We start from the raw sequence: 20982 nt of genomic DNA, 5'->3' as shown, positions 1-20982 counted from the left end.
GCATTAGTTACCATAATGGCATTTATGATGATTGTATCTGCTTAGATTCACATGCTGTGCATATTGTCCGTCATCTAGTGGTAATCGCAGAGTATTGCATCTTTCAAGGATCGAATGGGGACGTTTACATGGGTGTGCCTGTAACACTATCCCTAACGTGATGTGTTGTGTACCTAAAATCCCTCATGTGTTGAGGTCCCTCCGATTGTGTTTTTTCTGCTGTGAGGGAGTCTTAGGACTATCGTGAGTGAGTACAGAGAGAGATAGGTGTAAGAGGTCTATGTTCATTCTACTCCAAGAGGGGAGGAAGGGTGGGCGCATGTGAATCTAAGCAGATACAAGGTAAAAGTAATGCACGTCTTATGATGCTTGTTAATATGCTTAGAATCACAGGCTGTGCATAGACTAGCAAGCAGTATCCAGAGATGGTGGAGGGATGGGTGAAAGAACAGTAGCAAAGCTATGTCTTAGCACCGATTGTCCCACCTGTGAATCAGACCTAGAGTGAGTATCCAGGCAGTAGTGTTGTGTAAAGGTGTGCACAGAATTCCAGGTTACTGCTTTACAAATTGACTCAAGAGTAACATTTGCAATTAATGCTATGGAAGCCCACGTGCCCCGAGTAGAGTGTGATCTAGGCTTGAAGGGCAGATCTCTCGGCAAGAGTGTACCAGAGTGTGATGCAGTTTACGATCCACTTGATTTAGAGACAGGGTCCCCTTCTCTGCCTGCTGCCACCGAAAAGAAAAAACTGGTTCATTTTCCTTAGAGGTTTTGTCTTTTCCAGAAAATAGCTCACTGTTCTCCTTTAACGCTTACCTTGTCCCCACAGGAACGTAAATGGTCCAGAATCCTGGTGACCAGGCAACACTGGTTAAATAGGATTTTCCCTTGTCATAAAGGAGAGAGAAAATAGGAGGAGGAAACTGGGATCAATATAATGTGGTAAATCTACTATAGTTCTCCCCTCTTCCCATCCTGACTGGTTCCCCTATAGTTCCTAAGGCCCACACTCTCCTCACCTGTGTTTTGCTTAGGGAGCTCTCCGTCCTGCTTTCAAACAGAGGTGCGTTGGTGGTGAGGCTCAGAAGATGCTCATGCTGTAAAATGGGAACAGCCTCTGAAGGTAAGTATTTAAATTCTTTGGGGGGGGGGGAGGTCTTTAGTCTGAGGAGCGCTGAAGTCTCAGAGAAAAAAGGTTCTGAGGTTAGAGAGATCTCTCGACGATTTAACAACTCTTTCTTTTGCAGGTTCTCCAAAGAAATAAGTTTCACTTGAGGTGTTTGGGCGTCAAAGAAAAAACATGAAGTCTTCTTTTGAGGTAAATATGCATGCGTAGTTAGGAATAGGCGCGCGGTACAGCCTGCCTTTGTTACCCAGCTATGGGTTTTATCTTGAGATAAGTATGCACAAGTAGTTCATAAAAGGCGCGCAGCACAGCGTGCCTTCGTTATTAAGCTATGGCTCTTTTCTGTGAGGCAAGGCGTTGGCATGCTTGTCGGAGCTGCAGATACGTATGCGCGTATGGTTATTTTCATTCACTACTAAGTCTTTAATGTTCTTTCATTAACTATGGTACCTTTGTCTTTGTAGGTTTTCGGAGGTCGGAAGATTTCAAGATGAAGCGGTAGTCGCGGACGAAGACTGCTGACGAACTATAGATAATGAAGTCACCTGTCAGAGGGCTGCTGCTGCGGAAAACTGTGTTCAGGTACATTGAAGACGAAGGTCTGTGGATTTTCTGTTAGTTTTAAAGTTCATAACATGACTTTTTCTATTTGACACGTCTGTGTCCTGAGCGCCGGTAGCGTTACACCACTGTCAACGGAACTAACGCAAAGCGCGTGTTACTGCAGGAGCGGGGCTTTTATAGTCCTCTATGCCCAACGACTAGTTCCCAATGACTACTTAAACAGTGACCCGCAGGACGGCCATCTTAAAGGGATTGGTAGACCATTGGATCTCTATGGGAGCCCATTGTCACCTTGGTACTGGGGAATGTGAGAATGCCATGTTTGCCATGCTAAAATCCACCTAGCCCCTACAGATCTGTACCAAGACTCCTTCCTGGCCCAGACACCAGAACCTAACCTAGAAACCCTGGAAGTGATCATGACATCTCCTCACATCAAGTGTGTGAGGCTTTTTTCTGCCACGTTAGTGGGGTTCTGGAAAAATGTGGGTAATTCTACTGATTGGTTCACATGGAACTTTGAAATAAATTTAGGAGCAAATTGTGGGCGAGTGCGCAGGACCACCTTCTTTCTCTGTGTATTGTGACAAATGGGTCTTGCACTGAAAGGGCCTGCAGTTCGCTAACTCACCTTATTGATGCGACTGCCAGCAGGAAGGCAGTCTTGTAAGCGAGTGCTTTAATATTACCTTTATGCATAGGTACAAAGTGAGGCCCCATTAGTCTAGTCAGTACAACGGTCAGGTCCCATCCGGGAGCTGGGTTGGAGATAGGAGGATGAAGTCTTTTAACCCTCCTCCATAAAAGCCTTGATTACTGGAATATTCCACCACAAAACCTTCTGGGACGTGGTGTAAGCTGAAAGTGCAGCTAAAATGACTTAAGGAATTGAAAACCAAGCCTGAATCTAGTAGGCGAGTTAGGTACAGGGCAATATGTGTTGGTGAGCATTCAATAGGATTGATGCTCTTGGCATTGCACCAGATGACAAAGCGTTTCCATTTGCTGGAGAAGCAAGGTCTGGGGTTTAGTTTTCGTGCTTCTCCAAGTATGTCCATGCATCTTTGAGGGAGTTGGAGGTGTCCAAACTCTATGACTTCAGGAGCCAGACTGCTAAAATTAGAGTTTGCAGTCATGGATAAAGTGTGTCCCCTCCGGTCTTGTAACAGCATGTTGTACGGGCATGGCAGCTTCCTCGCAGGGGAGATTGACATTGTCATCAGATGAGAGAACCAGGGTTGGCGGGCCCACATCAGGGCCACCAGGATAATCGTGACTGGTTCCTGGTGCATCTTGTGCACTATCTTGCTTAGCAGATGGGTCAGGGTCCCTGACCATGTTATCCAGTCTGTTCCCCTTGGAGCAGTTCTGTGGGTACCTGGAGGCGTAATCCGGGAATTGTGCCTTCTCCAGATTTGCAAACAAATTGATCTCTGGGAAGCCCCAGTCTGCAAATACATTGAAGACAATGGGCCTCATTACAAGTCTGGCGGAAACCGGGCTGGTAAAACCAGCAGGTTGCCTCCAGACTTGCAAATCTTTCCAACACCTGACTTGCCGGAAACACTGGGAAATTACAGCCCTGGCAGTCCGTAAAGTCAGGCACCGGAAAATGTAAATCCCCATTCCCAGGAGTCCCGTACGACTCAATGGGAATGGGGAACACGGAAGCACCGGCACTGTTTTAACGGTGCCGGTGCTTCAGTGAAAATCTGCGGGCGGGTGCCATTCCGCACACCAGGTCTGACCCTGGCAGGTTGGACAGCACCCACCCGCAGACACGTAGTGTGCTGGTCCCTTAACAGTGCTGGTAGGCTTATCGGCACCGTTGTTACCGAACCGGCACACTTGTAATGAGGCCCAATGTCTTTGTGTAACCGCCATTCGTACTCTATGGGTAGTGGAAAGTCTCTGCTGAGCACGTCTGCCAGAAGATTGAGTTCCCCTGGAACGTGCTGTGACAGGAGGAACATCTTGGGTTTGAGAGCCTATTTCCAAATGTTCTGTGACAGTTTGGATAGATCTGGAGAGTGTGTGCCGCCCCCTTGCTTGTTCATGTAATACATGGCCGTGGTGCTGTCCATGAGGACCAGGACTGTCTTTACCTGTAGGTGTGTTTGAAAAGCCTTCATGGCCTTGAACACTGCTAGCAATTGCGACAGGTTTATGTGGTTGAATGGTACCGCTATGTGACCATACACACTGCGCCGTCTGATGGAGGGGAGTCACTCCCACCCGGTCAGGGAGTCACTCCCACCCGGTCAGAGATGCGTTCATGGTGAGTGGCTTCTACTGCGGGGGTGGTGAAGGTTTTGCCCTGGAAGAGGTTTTCCCTTAACCACAACTGCAGAGAGACCGAGGGCTGCCAAGCCAACCACTACATTGTCCCTTTGTGCACTGGCCGGGCACCATTGGCTCAAGAGCCACTCTTGCATCGGGCGCTTGCGCAAACGTGTGTGTGTGGGATTAGATAAACGCAGGAGGTCATCATCCCCAACAGTCGCATGGCTTTGAGTACAGTCGCCTCGCGATTGACTTCATAGTGAGGGATCTGGAACAGCATGTTTTGAACCCTCTCGTTGGAGGGGAAGACAAGCTCGTCTTGGTCCAAATTAGAGCCCCCAGAAACTGCTAGACTTGGCTAGGGTCTAGGCTGGACCTTTTTCTCATGAATTGAGAATCCCAGACTGAAAATGAGATCTACAGTCTGGGTATTTGATACGCATGATCCGTACAAATCCCCTGTTATTAGGCAGTCGTCGAGGTAAGGATAGACTGGAATTAACTGCCTGCGCAGGTGAGCAGCTTCTACCGCCAGTATCTTCGTAAATACCCTAAGGGCGGAGGCAATTCCGCAGGGGAGGACTTCGAACGGATAGTGCTTGTCCTCGATCATGAACCTTAGGTACTTTCTGTGCGCTGGGAACATTGAAATATGAAAGTATGCATCTTTCATATCCAATATTGTCTTGTAAACCCCTTTGTTAGCAGTGGGATTACTTCCTACAATGTTGTCATTCTGAACTTTTGTGGGTTGACAAACTTGTTCGCTGGGGGCAAGTGTAACACAGGGCGCATGGGGAGATCCTTTTTGGGTACAATGAAAAACACTGAATAAATACCCTAGTTTACCTGTAGAATGGGGGCCGACTTCTATGGTGCCCTTTTTCTGGAGTATCTGCACCTCTTCCAGCAGAATCTGCAGGTGTGCTGTCGATACGCATCTGGATGTTGGTCGACCGTATCGAGGTGGACGGTAGAACTCTATACAATATCCGTGGGCGACAGTCTTGCGCACCCAATGGTCTGAAGTAACCCCCTCCCATGCATGAAGAAAAGTTGTTAAACGTCTCCCGACCTGAAAGGCATGGGAGGGGACCCGGACTGGCGAGTTATTTCTGAGCAGAGGCCGGGGCGCCTTTTGGGGTGGAGTTCCTACCCCTGCATTTTCCTCTTCGCTGACCTCTCTGCTGGTATTAGCTGGTGCCAGCTGTCCCCTGTCCTAAAGACCATGGTGCAGCCCCTGTACTATACTGGCTGTGTGGAGAATGTGAAAAAGATTGCCCCCGAAAGGAACAGTGAGAGTTACCTCTGCACTGTTGATAAGGTCTAGCAATGATTTGATTAAGAGACTTGGGTTCTTTTTTAGCTGTCTCTAAGCTGTCATCCACAGCTGTTCCAAACAAATGTGTGTCCATCACTGGTTTGTTTATTAGAGAGGCCTTGGTTTCTGGCTTAAACCCAGAGTTCTTGAGCCAGGCGTGCCTTTTGAAACGAGAACCCTGGGCCAGGGTCCACCCCGCCGTCTCTGCTGCCTCCAATGTGTTTTTTAGGATGTAGTGGGACACCCGTTTCCCTTCCGAGACAATTGGCAGTAGGCGTGATCGCCCCGGTTCCGGGTCTTCTTGGAGACCCTCCTGAAGTAAGTTCCACTGCACATCACTATAACTTGCAAGAAGTGTTGTATTAATAGCAATTCTTGTGGAGTATGCTGCAGAAGTTGCAATGTGTTTGCAGAGGGAGTAAAATATTTTGCAGTCTTTGTCGGGGGCGCTTCTGCAGTAGACAATGGCACCTTGGCCCTCTTCCTGGTAGTACTGATGCCCAGGGAGTCTGGAGTGGCATGCCCACGGATGTACAACGGGTCAGAAGGGGAAGGGCGAAACTTGTTTTTTCAACCAAAGTGTTGACGGCCCTTGTAACGGAAGAGGACAACAGAGAAGGTGCAAAGCGCTTCTTGATGGAATTTAGCAGTGGGATTGCCCGACTCGTGGGGTTTTCTCCTTCAGGATGTCTTAAACAAAGTCAGTGTCTTGTATAGCTTCCTGTGTGACAATTAGGAAATGGTCTGCAGCCCTTTTCAGGCTTGCATTAAAAGCCATTTGATCATCAATAGGTGAAGCTTGCCTCTGTGGAGGCGAGGATGGAGAATCCAGACAAATGACGTCTGGATCAGGAGCTGGAGGGGGGGGAAAAGCCAAGGTGCTTCCTCTACAGGCTGATCTTCACCCCAATCTGGGCACTGATCCGGAGTGTCCTGGCCAAATGGGTTGTCTTCCTGACCATAGGGATCCTCCTAGACCTATTCAGGTTCCGAAAACTCAAAACCCTCTTCCTGGGGAGCTTGACTTGAAAGTTTCTTTATCTTTGAAAAACTAAGGCAGAAATCCTGTTCCCTAGGTCTTTTCGGAAAGTCTACAAACTGTGAAAGTTTGTCCTTATAGCTCTCAAACCTCACTCTGGTCCACAGGGAAGAACCAGAGGGGTCAGGAGGGGCGGGCAGAGTGTGGTGTGGTGGGGGGAGGGGGGAAGATGTCCTCAGAAGGAAGGGACTTATCAGCCGAAGTCTAGAGAGGGAATTGGACCCTTCAGAATACTCATCTCAACGAGAGGATGTGCTTTTCGGGTTACTCGCTGCCGAAACAATGGCTGTGAGATACACATGTAGCTCCGATGGATTAGGGAGAGATTTGACGCGCCTGTAGGTGTCGTCGAGGATTTGAGGTCTGCCGAAACCTTTCGGGCTGACGCACTCCTAGACAGCGCGTCAACGCTCATGTTTTTTTTAGCAGAGACACCCTTATGGGTGGAATGCCCGGACGCATACCAAGACGCCAGAGGTGGGGAGGGCGGCCGATCGGGAGGATTGGTAGGTGCCGTCGGAATTCAGAGAGCCTGTTGGCCTCTGATGCTTCCTCAACTTTTCCGTCGAGGGAGCTTGTGGGGTTGTATGCTTATCCTTATGTGGTGCGGGTGTGCCCCTGTCGCCGGGGTGTGATCTCCTCCATAGCAGTACCGGCGGCCTGCCGGCAAGGGATAACCAACTTGGAACCAGAATGTTCCGTAGAAAGGTCTATGGCCTCCACATCGGAGCTATGGCAGCTGCTATAATCCTTGTCACTCGAGGCGACGGTGGGGGGGGGGGCGCGGGTCTACTTTAAGCCTGCATGGTGTAGGCCCCCCACATATTCGTCCACCTATCTTTCAGCATCTTTGGATGGAAAAGTAGGCAAGACTTGCAGGATCGCTCGTCATGATCACGAGGGATACACTTGTTGCACTTACGGTGTGTCTCTTTCCAAGGGCATTTTCCGTTACAGGACGGACAAAAATCTAAAAACCGAGTCCTCTCCATAGTGGAGGTAAAGGGCAGCAGCCAGACCAGATTGGAAAAGAGGGGAAGGAACAAGTTACTTACCTGTAACTGTAGTTCTCCAGCATGGGTCTGGCATGGATTCACATGCTCATCAATATTCCCCGTCGTCGCGCTGGGAATCCTTGGTAAAGAAAAAAAAAATCAGTTTCAGTAACTTCTGAATGGTCTTTCTTCTAACCACCAATCACTGGTCTCCGGGCCATGCTGCCCCCAGCCAATGACTGCCCTCTACCCAAGCCCCTCCTCTGACAGCCGACTTCAGATTTGGTAGCACGTAAAGTGACAGTAGGACCAAGAGAAGAGCCGCAGAGGGGTAGGCGGGAGAGTTCGCATGTGAATCCATGTCAGACCCATGCTGGAGAACAACAGTTACAGGTAAGTAACTTGTTACTTCTCCAGCATGGGGTTTGGCATGATTCAGATGCTCATGAATAATGAATATGTAGCAGTACACACATGCACAACCACGGGAAGTGGCAAGGCTCAACATAAGCATCTCTTACCTCCTCACCAGGCTCACCTTCAAGCGAACAGGTTGCGCAGCACTGCTTGGCCGTCTATGGACTCTTTCCTGGGATCCCTGTCTACGCAGTAGAACTTCGTGAAGGTGTGCGTCAACCTCCTTGTAGCAGCCCTGCAGATGTCAAGCCGGGTACACCAGACAGGAACGACGTAGTTGCAGCGATCGCTCTGCTCGAGTGGGCTCTCGAATGGCCAGGCAATGGTCTGTTTGAATGATGCAGCCAGAGAGCCACCTTGAAATGGGAGCCTTGGAGAGGGCGTTCCCAGGGTTGACAGGGCCAAAGTTCACAAAAAGTTGCAACGTCTTCCGGAAACTCTTTGTGCGGTCCACATAGAACTTCAGCGTTCTAGCCACATCCAGCGAGTGCAAAGTCCTCTCAGCCGGCAACCAAGGCATCGGAAAGAAGACCGGTAACAACACAGAGGGCTCCTTTAGATGAAAGTCCGACAGCACCTTGGGCATGAAGGTGGGGTGCGTCCGCAGCACTACCCTCGTCTCGTGAAATGTCAAATAAGGCGGTTTACATGAGAGGGCCTGGATCTCTCCCACTCGTCGTGCGGAGGTGATGGCCACAAGAAAAGCTGTTTTCCACGACAAATATTTCAGTGGCGCCGAATGCATAGGCTCGAACGGAGGACCCATGAGCCTAGTCAGCACCACATTGTGCGCCCACGCCGGGGCTGGAGCCTTCAACGGCAGGAACCAGTGAAATAGTCTTTGACTAACTCCTTGACCAATCGATGAGACCATAAGGATGATCGTCCAGGAGATCTGGTGTAGCGGGAGATAGCCGCCAGATGAACTTTGATCAAAGCATGGGCCAGTCTTGCCTCGACCAACGACAACAAATAAAGCGCCTGTGGAGCAGTGACTCAGAGGGTCGATCTTCTGTGTGCGGCACCAAACAGCGAACCTCTTCCACTTGTGCCCGTAGTATTTGCGAGTAGATGAAGCTATGGCCTTGGCGAGCAACTCCTTACAATCCGCTGGGAGATCATAATCCCCAAACTCTAGTGCTGCAGGAGCCAGACCTTCAGGTTCAACGATCCTGGGTTGTGGTGCAGAATTGCGCCTCCTTCCCTGGTGAGAAAATCTGCTACCGCCGGAAGCTTGACTGGAGGGGACATTGACAGGACCAGAAGGTCCTGGTACCATATCTGTCTCGGCAATGCCGGTTCGACGAGGATCATCCTGCACCGGGACCGTCACCGGGACCGTCTGAGTTGATGGACTAGTCGAAGAAGCAACAGAGGGAACGCATACAGAAACAGGCCGTCCCAGGGGAAGAATGTGTCCCACATGCTCCCTGGCTGGGGAAACCTGCTGGCGAACCTCCGGCATTTGATGTTAGTCGCTGTCGCAAGCCCCCATCTGTGGAACAGGTGATCCACAGGTGATCCACTTGGTCCTGCTGAAGTTACCACTCGTGGCAAGAGCATAGCTCCCTGCTGAGAGAGTCGGCGAAGGTGTTCTTCACTCCTGCCAGATGAAACGGGATGAGGAAAATTCCCTGGGCTACGGCCCAGTGCCAAAGGTCCTGCGCCTCTAGAGTGTGCCCGGGATCTGGTTCCCCCTGCTTCCCGGTGTTGTCCGTGAAGACCTGTACCACCTTGCCCTTGAGGGACGGAAGGAAGGAGTGGAGGGCTCAAAACACTGCCCGCAGCTCCAACACGTTTATGTGCAACGTCTTCTCCTCCGGTAGCCACAGGCCTCTTGCATGAAGACTTCCGTTGTGCGAGCCCCATCCTTCCAGTGAAGCGTCCGTCTCCTGACTAGGTGGGGTCTGGAAATCCGCACCTGCGGACATATCTGCACGCACTCCCCACCACTGTATCACTTGACGGAAACTCTCGTCGAGTGTGATCTTGTCCTCGAAGCTTCCCGCCACTTGTATCCAAAGGAACTCCTGCAGCGGACGCATCCGTAGTCTGCACAGCCGAATGAGGTATATGCATGATGACATCATGCCGAGTAGGGACATGATGACCTCCCCCTTGCGACCTTCAGGGCCAACAGCCGGTGTACCTTGCCCAAGATGGCTGCTATTCTCTCCTCCGACGGAGACGCCAGACACGACACTGTTGAGTCGGGATCCCAGAAACCGTGCGTTCTTCGATGGAATCAAACAGGACTTTGCATAGTTCACAAGAGAACCCCAGATCCGTCAGGAGTCGGACAGTCCTCGTCGTATGTTCAACGGCGATGACCTTCGAGCTTGCCCGGATGAGCCAGTCATCCAGGTAAGGGTACATATGGATCCCGCGTAGACGCAGCTGCGCCCGCCACCAGGCACTTTAACACTTGACGCCGACTTCAGTCCGAAGGGAAGGGCCTTGAACTGGTAAAGTTGCCCTTGAACCACGAAGCGTAGGTACTTGCTGTATCCCTTGTGTTTGGGGCATGTGAAAATAGGCATCTTCCAAGTCCAGCGACAATTGAAAATCCCCTTCTTCCAGCTGTTCTAGCATGTGCTGAAGAGTCACCATCCAAAACTTTTGAGACTTGATGTACTTGTTCAGACGGCAGAGGTCCAGGATGGGCCTCCAACCGCTGTCTTTTTGAAGAGGAAATAACTAGAGTACACTCAGAGCGCGTACCACTGAGGTTCCGGGGCTTCGATCGCGCCCTTGGGTCGCCTGGCCCACACCTCCAGCAGAAGCTGAGGGACGTGGTTTTCCTGGCGGGCCACTGGTGATATATGGGGACACTTCCATTGGAACTCTAAGGTGAGAGCGTCCAGCACTAAACGGTCAGTGGAGATGGTCTTCCACACGCTAACAAAGTTCGCCGGTTCAATCTTGTTTTGACATCAAAGCACCGCCGTGGGGGCCTTGGCGATGAGGACGTCCTCCCCCAAACTTGGCGCGGCCCCTGTATGTCTCCTGGCCCGAGGTGCGGGAGGGTTGCCAGAAGGATGAAGCATCTCCTCCAAATCCTTTAGAAGAACCGTGGGATTTTCCTCCAGAAGTCCAAAAGGACGGCCGTCGTAGCTGAAGCGTGCCTAAGGCACGAGCCATCTCAGTGTCTGCTTTGATGGCCTGAAGAGACTCGTCCAGAGTCTTTCCAAACAAATTGTCCCAGTCGAAGGGCATGTCCAACACCTTCGACTGAACATCCTGGCGGAAATTAGTGGCTCTCAGCCAGTCTCGCCGAAGGCAAACGCTGTTGCCTTTTTGGCGGAATCCCGTGTTGGCAATATCCATGGCCTCCAATGCCTCAGACCTCTTGTCGGGAAGGAAGTCCAGGAAGGGGGGGGGGCATCTTGAACCAAAGTTCCCTGTCGTAACACGCCACAATGGTGAGGGCGTTAGCGGCCTTGATGGTCATCGCTGCCGACGTGTTAACTCTTTGCCCCATGGTATCCAACTTCTTCTCCTCGCTGTACTGGGGAGGGGGGGCAGGCTGCCGATGCGGAAGAGCCTGAAGACCGCCAAAACCAGAGTCTGGAGACAGTTGGGACCGTAAGCACTTGGGCGCAGAGTCCAGCACCCTGTATTTCTTTGCATACCCGTCCCTCTTCGCTGGAGCTGATGAAGGGTTCTTCATGAGGGACAATCCCTCGTCCCAGATCTCATCCAAGAGCAGGATGAAAAGCACGGTCTTCCTTTTCGCCTCCCGGCGCCGGTATAGAAAACCTCTTCTCCTCAGGGACGAGCTGGAATAGCTACGAGGCCCTGGAGATCATGGCATGGAACGAGCCTATCCCGACGGGCGGTGAAGATCTGGCATGCGGAGACGGGAGATCCCTCAAGCTGCAGTCGTTGGTGCCAGTGCCCGTTGACACCATGTACGGATTCGTCTCATCCCTCAGGGGGGTGGGAGGGATTCAAGGCGAAGGGTGGAACAGAGGTGGGGGGGGGTGAACTCTCCTTCTTGGATGGTGGTTCTTCCGATGTCCCCGGATACTGTCTTTGGGGCCGCGCCCAGTGGATCCGCCATAGCAGCCTTCGCAAGGGTTGCTGCCACTCCCTCGATGGAAGGTTGGGCCTTCGTCTGGTGCACCTGGGCCTTCACGGCTTTGGCTGAGTCCGAGGAATTCACCTTTGGGGGAGGGTTGGGGCATCGCTCCCCCTTGTCCTTCTCTTCAGGGCCAAGCGCTTGCCCGGATGGTCCGACTTCCTCTTTTAAGATCCTGAGTGTTGGCTCGTGGTCCAAGGGACTGGAGACGCTAAACTCGCCCTGGCTGCAGAGGAGCCTGCCGTAACGGCACTTCCAGGGGCAGTGGACTCGCAGTGCTTATCCTTATGTTAGGCCCCCGCGGGAGGGTTGCCCTCAAAGGTTTTCGAAGACTGCTCACCTTTCTTCTTCTGGAGTGGAGGCATGCTGCCGGGACTCACCTAGAGCAGGGGCCTTGGCCTGCAGCAACTCGTTGAGACGCTTGCGGCAGTCTGTCAGGGCACCATCGCCCGACAAACCGCACAGTCATCTTCCACACGCGTTGGGTTCGAATGCATGCAAGTAAGGACACAGGGAATGTCCGTCGTCCGAAAACCACATTCCGTAGGTTGCAGCCGGGGCAAACCTTGGAGAGGCGCGGAGTCCTTCTCATCCGCCATGTCCACACGGCGTAGGCCTTGAAGAAGCTTGCTGGAGAAAAAAAAAACGTAAAACAAAAAAAAAACAACAAAAAAATAAAATTTAAAACATTTAAGAAAATAAATAAATAGCCCTTGAGGGGCGCTGAAGAATTCGAAAAACGGTTCCTCGTTAATCAGAAGATGGAATAATGGAGCTTGAGGCTCGATTGGCCGAAAGAAATAGAGCAAAACTCTTAGAAAAGTCGCAAAACGCAGTAAAAGCTTGAGAGCCAAGCACGAGGACTCTCAACACTTGAATGTGCAGTAAAAATCCGAATTTGGCTGCCAGAGGAGGGGCTTAGGTAAAGGACAGTCATTGGCTGGGGGCAGTATGACCCAGGGACCAGTGATTGGTTGTTCGGTGAAAGGCAGTTAAGACGTGAAACTGAAACCAATTTTTTCTTTACCGAGGATTCCCAGCCCGACGACGGTGAATATTCATGAGCATGTGAATCCATGCCAGATCCCATGCTGGAGAAAAGGAAATGCATCTCAAAGAATCAAACCCCAGGGCCCCACTCTCACTACTGTATAGGCCTGGCCAGAGGGCCGAGACCACGCGGCTAACGGCGTCGACCGATGCACCAGTCGCCGAAAGAAGTAGACTTCTTCGGCGTAGGGGTCCACAGGTAGCCGAAGATGAAAGTCGAAGACTAACAACCATTGGTCGTGAGACAAAGAAATTAAGAATCTGCAATATATCTCGTACGAGACCCGCATAGGGCGACCAACTAGTTGGGTAGAAAAAACAATGAGAGGGACCTCGACGTGTGAGGGGATTTTGGGTACACTGTACACTACGCGTCACGTTAGGGATAGTGTTACAGGCCCGCCCATGTCAACGTCCCCTTTTGATCCTCGAAAGAAAGATACAATACTCCGCGATTACCACTAGATGTCGGACTATATGTACAGCATGTGATTCTAAGCAAATTAACAAGCATCCGAAATAGTTTTACTCATTCACCACTAAGTCACAAGGATTAATAATGGGGATAAAAATAAATGCAGTGTTATTCATCCTACATAAAACTTCAACTGGCTTGTATGGGAGATTTGTATTTGCAGCTGATGAGCCACTGAGCCACACAATTCTTCTAGACATCCTAGCCCACAAGATGAAACTCTCAGGTACTGTCCTCAACTGGTTCACTTTCTGCCTTTGGATACACTTTGTCCCCATGCCCCCTTTTCAATCCGACCCCCACCCAGGCAAAGTATGGCATCCCACAAGGATGCTCCCGATAACCACTCCTCACCAACATATGTCGAATCCCTTGGACAGACCCTTAACACAATGTAAATTTGCACCCATACTCAGACAACACACATGTACTTCAAAATCTCATCCCCCCTCAACTACACACCTTCAAAAGCGGTCTCCATCATAGCCACCTGGATGGCCAACCACTTCCTCAAACTCTCTCCAAAATGAAGTAGCTTATCTCCACCCCCCCCCATCCCCACCACCACCCAGACACAAACAAGAACTCACCCCCTGGTACAAAGAACTACACCTCCTAGAAAGATCAGACAGCCTTCCTCCTGATGACTTACGCACTGCTGTCTAAACACGGGTTCTCTCCAAACTGGACCACAGCAATGCTCTCCTCACTCACCTGACTCCTCCATGGCACCCTTGCCCCTGCAAGCCTTACAAAATATGGCAGCAAGACTCCTCCTCTGCCTACCCAAACATTCACAAATCAACCTCAGCTCTTTCCAGATTCACTGGATCCCCGTACTCTAGACCTTTAAAGGACTTTGCATGGTTTTCATAGCCATCCCCCCACAAAACCCCATCTTACCTTCAAGACTAACTCAAAATCACCCACAAAAACACCAGGCAAACAAGCCAGCATCTCCTACACCATTCCCCTCTGCAAACCAACGTGCACACAAATCAAGCATTTACCCTGTGGGCACCCAGAGCCTAGAACACTACCTCTTCACATCTGCAATGCACCTGCCATCGCCACTTTCAGAAAGAACTCCAAAACAAGCCTGTTTCCCCACACATAATCCTGCCACTCCACCTCCCCTTCTACCACTTGTCTATTCTAATCTTCCCATCATGAAAATATTTCACAACTTCCTTTTCACTTCGCACCTTTTCAATCTTTGATCCTTATATAAGATGCTCCAAGACCCTCTGGATAGGGCCAGATCTTCTTTTGACTCCTCAGGCAAGCGGTGCCATACAAACAGATTTGTAATATTAACTGTACGTTTGGGGATATGTATAAGAACGGATAAAGGACACATTTAACGCACAATGGATTATAATGGACACCAACCTGTTTTGCATCTACGTACAATTTGCTGCACACTATGTAATAGCTCCGGCATATGTCCATTGGTAGTTCCGGCCTAATGGGGAATGCCCGATACCCAGGAGCTGCTTTTTCCTCTTGGGCAACAAATCCCAATTTCGATCCTTGTACATAGCACACAATGTATTACTCTACATTGAGACACTAGCTAGTGGTGAGTGCAAATTGTGGGGCATATTTGACATACATGTGAATGCACATGTTGCAACGGCCCAGGTCCAACGCTGCCAGTTTTGGGGCACACATATCAGTTGCGCAAGTAGTATGGTGACATCAAGAGTGACGTGGGTGGTGACATCGTGAGTAGGGAAGTAAATGAACGCAGCAGGCATAGGGAGACAGTGCACGCACAGCGTGAGAAACCCTGTGCGGGGGACACAATGAAAGATGGTTGATTTGGTGTAGCAGTGGCATAGTTCGCAAAGCGTGGGCACAGGGTGCCTTAGGAGGTATATGAGAAGAGGGCTTTCAGCAATACGTGAACAGTAAAGAAGCCATTTTATTTTGGGCCCCCACATTAGTAAAAGAAATTCGCACACAGCTCATAATAAAGCGCTGCAGGCAGCCTACCAGTTAACGTGCGTATCTTGCCCTTTTACGCATGTAAATATGGCAAATACGGACCATTTAATTTTGTACTGCATACTGTGTACGCTTTGATTTATTCATTAAAAAAACATACTTTCCACCACTAGATGGCAATGTAGCATTTCTTTTGTCAGCAGCCTAGCCTTCTTATGCATGATGGTGAATTTCCAATTGAAAGACCAAATCTGTGACAGCTAAGCGAGCAACACAGAATAAAGCACGCACCCTTTTAAAATGTGTTCATACCCATAACGTATGTGTTGGATAAGTTTTACTCTCTTGCAGAGGAGAAAACTAATTTTGACTCTCTTGAAATTGCATTTACGCTCTAATTTGAAAAATCATGCGTAAAATACTCCCACCTCAAAATCTTATCTGGAGCACTTGCTGCAGGTTCTAGTGACAGCAGTGTTTTCACTATTCAGCAGAAACAGTGTGCAGGAAAGTTGTGAGACTGAAATTTCCCAGGATAATGCAGTCCCAGGGAAATCACTGAGATACTTTCGAGGATGATGAGTTAGGCACTGGGTGTGCAAGAAGAATTGGTAGGGAAATTGAAATTAAATGCAGTTAATTAAAATCCAGCCAGTGTGGTATATTTTTTCAGACTACATTTGGCAGCAAGGCGTGAAGTGAGCAATGGGATAGGGGTTGTGGGGCACGTGATAAGGGGCCAATAGGCAGAGGGAGGTTTCGTGTACAGAGGGTGCAACATTGTAAAGTGTTCTCGCTGATATTCGCAGAGCTCATAATTGTCAGACTTGGTATGAATGTGTCGCACCTGCCATCTCCGGATACCCTGTCCAATCCGTGTTTAGCAGATTATCCAGTTGTATATTGAGCAGTGGCAAAGTGTTTTTGACTGATCAGCACCATCACGTAATTGTGGGAAGATATGGGATGTCACGAGGTGTTGGGGCAATACATTTCTTGGCCAGAAATTACCCCATCAGGGTCACTCAACATACACATTCTTATAGGGGACTGACATAGTTCCACCAATCAGCTCCTGCGACTTGCCTTGAAAATGTAACTAAAATGTTGCATGGTAAAATAGCACACAGATTTGTTAAATCTGAACTTCAACTATCACTCAGCATTCAAATTCTAATATTACTGTAGTCCATTCACAAGACATAAAAGTAAGGTAAAAAGGCAGTCGGTTGTATTTTAGCAAAATTCAACAAATAAAAAGCAACACAAGATGCATTACTGTAGGCTGTTGTAGAGATGTTTGCCGTCGCCTAGTAGGTTGGCCAGGATGTACCCTAGGGTCAGCACGCTATGTTGAAAGGGGATGTGTTCGGACAGGCACATTTAGTGGGGATGGCCTCAGGATCAAACTTTCTGCAAGGAAGACCTGGCATGGGTAAGGGACCTAGATGGAATAACAGAACTTGGACCCAGCGATTATTTGGTTAGGAAAACGAGGGGGATCAATAGTCTGCCTTGCCCCACATGGCACAGAACCTACTCTTGGCCAAAGTATGCTTAAACTGCAAACAACACCTTCTCACACATGGGGAATGGGCCCATAAAGCCCAGAAGATATATGAAATGGAAAGTATGACAGCGATGCTAGCTGAAACTCACTATGTAGACGCAATGTTATTAATTGGGTATTTATAATGCGCCTATAAAGCAAAAATGTGTTTCGAGATGCAACAAGACAAAAGGGGGGCATGGAAGAGAAAAACCAAAACGGTCCTACTAGGTTTAGTGTCATTCGGAACGTGCAAGTGTAATAAGAAGTGCGGAGGAGAGTGAAGTGCCGTCAAGGCGGAAGGGCCCATGGGTTAGGAGAGTGCGACGGGGAGGCCAGTTGGACAAGTGCCAGGGGAATGCAGAGTGTGCAGGGGAAGAAAGTCCATGTGCCAAGTGCGAGAGACAGGGCTGGAGGGCTCGGAGGGGTGCAGGTCCAGCCAGACTAGTACAGGGGGAAGGTGCCCAGAAGGGCAAATGCAGGTTGGGGGGAGGGGGTGAGCAGGTCAGGAGACACAAATGCAGGATAGACTGGTCGAGGAGGACCTGGTGCCCTTTAAGAATCAGAAAGAACAGGGGCGTGGCCAACTGGCGACCGATGAAGACGTGAGCCCGTAGAGCTCCCGAAGCCGCCAGCTACATCCTGCAATATCCTGCGAATTTGGGCTAATCCAGCCCCAAAAAAGGTTCCTACAGGGTGGCGGAACCCTAGTAGGAACGATATCTGCAACTGGAGCTGATTCCGAAGCGCCAATCCCGAGATATCGGCATTTAGAAGGAGAAGCAATCGGCGCCAAACGGAAATCAAAATGGCCGACAGAGACACAATCTAGACCCACAGGCGCTGCCTCTCGTGGAAATCGAAAGAAACTAGTCTGAAATTGGGAGGGGCCCATCCAGCAGATTCGACGCCAACCATCGCTGGGGGACTCAGCCGCCCAAGCTATCAGTGCTGACCCCCCCCACTCCCCGCGGTCCTTGCTGGGACGCCCATCTATCGGAATGACCCCCGGCTTCGCCGAGGCCTGCAACAACAACGGACTTTGCGGGACCAGCACGACAGACCAAGCAGAGCGGGCGCTCCGATCCTTCGACAGCAGCAACGGCCGCTGCGGTGCCGAACGAAGCCTGGTGAGCGGTATACGGCGGAGCCGGTAAGGAGGAAGGGGAGGAGGGGAGACGCGATCCTGAGACACCGAAACTTAGCAAACGGCACCCCGGGCTTACCGTCCGCCAGCCCGCCTACGCTTCCCCGACCTCTGCCAAGAATAACGGGGGGAAACACAAGAGCAGCACCCCCCCACACACCGGACATGGGCAAAGATAGGCTTAGAAGAACTGGAACCCAGAACACAATGGAACAATACACAACGCCTGCCCCGACATCTTCCACGGCCCAGAATAGAACCGATGAATCACCAGACCCTGAGGCCGACATATCCCTTAGGGACGTGATGAATGCTATCTCCAATTCTCGATCTGCCATGGAAGTCAAAATGGATAGCATCTGTACGGAGGTCTCTCTGCTGCGCCATGACCTGCAGAAATTATCATCTCGTACAGGGGAGGCGGAGGCGCGCATATCAGTGGCAGAAGACAATGTGAGAGGCATGGGCCAGCAAATGAATGCAGCACTAGGTCGCATTAAACTACTGGAGGAGAGGGTGGAAGAGGGAGAGGGCCGATCGAGAAGAAATAATATCCGCATCCTCGGCCTGCCAGAGAAAGAAGAAGGACCCAGCATGGAGCTGTTCCTCGAACAATGGCTCGCCGATTTATTCGCTCCTAAATCTCTCTCAAACTTCTTCTCAATTGAACGGGCACACCGGATACCAACTGGCAGACCAACTCCCGGAGCACCGCCACGAGCGATAATAGCCAAGATCCTAAATTACAGAGATCGCGACGCGATACTCCACATGGCAAGGACGAATGGAGCCATGACCTATAACGGCTCCAGGATAGCCTTCTTCCCCGACTTCACCAAAGAGGTACAAAGAGCAAGGCAATCCTTTGACACTCTCAAAAAGAGATTACAAGGGCTGAATGTGAAATATGGTCTGCTATTCCCAGCCCAGCTAAAAATCTTTCATAAGGGCACTACTGTGCATTTCACTGATCCAAGAGAGGCATGGAGCTGGGCAGAACGCAACCTAGAAGGTGAATGGGGCCCATGGAGAAGACAGGAAAACCGTAGAAATAGACCCCGACCAAACAGGCCACCAAATGAGCCGCCACAGCAACCGATGGAAGAAATAGCACAGAATGCCGACGCCTAAACACAACCGACAAACATACGGAGGCACGAGCAGGAAAGAACACTACTCAGAACGGCTGGCGGCTGCGTTAAGACACATCACGCAAGCCACCCCCCCGATTGCAATCGGTATAGAACAGACCCTGCAATCACCCGCCGTGGTACCACCAACCCACGGCGGCCTAAGCAAGTTACGGACTCTTCACTACGGCACCTCCACCGCCACAGTGACAAGAGATACCCCAAGTTCAACGGTTTGATTAAGTTTGGTTGTGTGGGCGACAGATGCTTCAGTTGGGGAAGGAGTATAGGGAGGGGGGTAAGTTGGGATTTGTTCACGTTCTATGCTGGCAACAAGGAAAGCACGGCTTAGACAAGCACGCTGAAATGGGAAGACAACAGGGCAGTCCAAACACCGATAGAGCAGGACTCCTCTCGTCTAAACTGCTACCAATGGCACAGACATACGAACAAGATAAGAAATGAGTGCGAAAGGGACAGACACCAAAAAACTTAACATCATGACATGGAATGTCAATGGCCTGGGAAGCAGTATCAAGAGAAGACTAGTAACACAATACCTGAATCGAAATAACCCGGACCTAATACTGCTTACTGAGACACATTTGGCCGGCACAAGATGCCAATTTTTCAAAAGAACCAAATACCGTACAGCAATACATGCAGGTTTCTCGATGGGCTCGAGAGGTGTGCTTATATTAATACACAAAAGAATCCCTATAGAGATATCCAACATAACTCAGGACACCGGAGGGAGATTTGTCCACATAAATGGAACGCTATGGAATCAAACCATTGCCATACTGGCGGTCTATGCTCCCCCGGCGCTCACAAATACCTTACTCGACGACATCACACCGATCATAGCCAACAACACCGCGGATATACTAGTTGTAGGTGGAGACTTCAATGATGTAATGGACATTAATCTAGATCGTACACATATCAGGGGGAGAAATCCGATGATACCGACGAAATTAGCCATCTTTGCCACAGCATTGGGACTGAAGGATGCATGGAGGGATCTGCACCAGATGGAGAAACAATACTCTTTCCATTCAGGCGCGCATGCATCGTTGTCTAGACTAGACTACTTCTTCCTCCCTGGTGTAGACATACATAAAGTAACGGAGGCAACACTCCAGCCCAGGGGGATCTCGGACCACTCACCGCTGAAGATCCTACTCGAAACAGAACGACCCAGGCCTCCACTGACTTGGCGCCTGAACTCGTATTATTTAGGGTTCAAAGAGTTAGTAGAAAAGATGCAGGAAGCCACTGTCTCATATTTCGAAACAAACCAGGACTCGATAGAGGACCTAGGAACCATATGGGAGGCGTACAAAGCAACCCTGAGAGGGGTAGTACTGAGCTGGACTGCTGCACACAAAAAAGCGCACAGGAAGGAGGTTGAAGACGCTGAAACAGAGGTCAGAAACGCTGAAGTGCGATATATAAACACAGGCGCATCAGATGACAACAGAGCCCTACAAGCGACACAAAAGAAGCTGCATGATGTCACACTTACCTGTGCGAAACAGGCACACAGGACAATGCGTACCAGGCTATACGAGACTGGGGACAAGGCCGGCAAAATGCTGGCGTGGCTGGAAAAAAGAGAGGAGGGTCAACACCAGATAAGATGTATCACTACCAGGAATGCAGAACAGACCTATACCGACTCAAGCATTGCTGAAACCTTTGCAGAGTACTATGAGGCATTGTACGCTCCCCCGACGACTGCACTGGATCCCAGCATCCTGGACACACTCACCATTCCACACCTAAGCGATACGCAAAGAGCGAGTTTGGAAACAGAGATTACAGAGGAAGAACTGTCGACAGCCCTATC

At 50.2% G+C, this 20982-nt stretch overlaps 1 protein-coding gene across 3 annotated transcripts in view; it reads right to left on the bottom strand.

Moving 5' to 3' along the window:
• The window catches only part of SUB1 (SUB1 regulator of transcription), a 275156-nt gene that overhangs the window by 183010 nt on the left and 71164 nt on the right, over positions 1 to 20982 (bottom strand). Inside the window, exon 1 of one of the 3 annotated variants that reach the window (XM_069627086.1) lies at positions 20659 to 20732. The exons of the other annotated variants lie outside the window; for them this stretch is intronic. The gene's annotated coding sequence lies outside the window, so the exon portion shown is untranslated. Of the gene's footprint in view, positions 1 to 20658; positions 20733 to 20982 lie in introns of those variants that run through there. 3 annotated transcript variants of the gene reach the window in all.

Source organism: Ambystoma mexicanum, chromosome 6p (assembly GCF_040938575.1).
Source record: "Ambystoma mexicanum isolate Mex_15411 chromosome 6p, UKY_AmexF1_1, whole genome shotgun sequence".
In the NCBI taxonomy this organism is placed as follows: Eukaryota; Metazoa; Chordata; class Amphibia; order Caudata; family Ambystomatidae; genus Ambystoma; species Ambystoma mexicanum.
The sequence above is the reverse complement of the archived record's forward strand: the minus strand, read 5'-3'. Positions and strand labels throughout refer to the sequence as shown.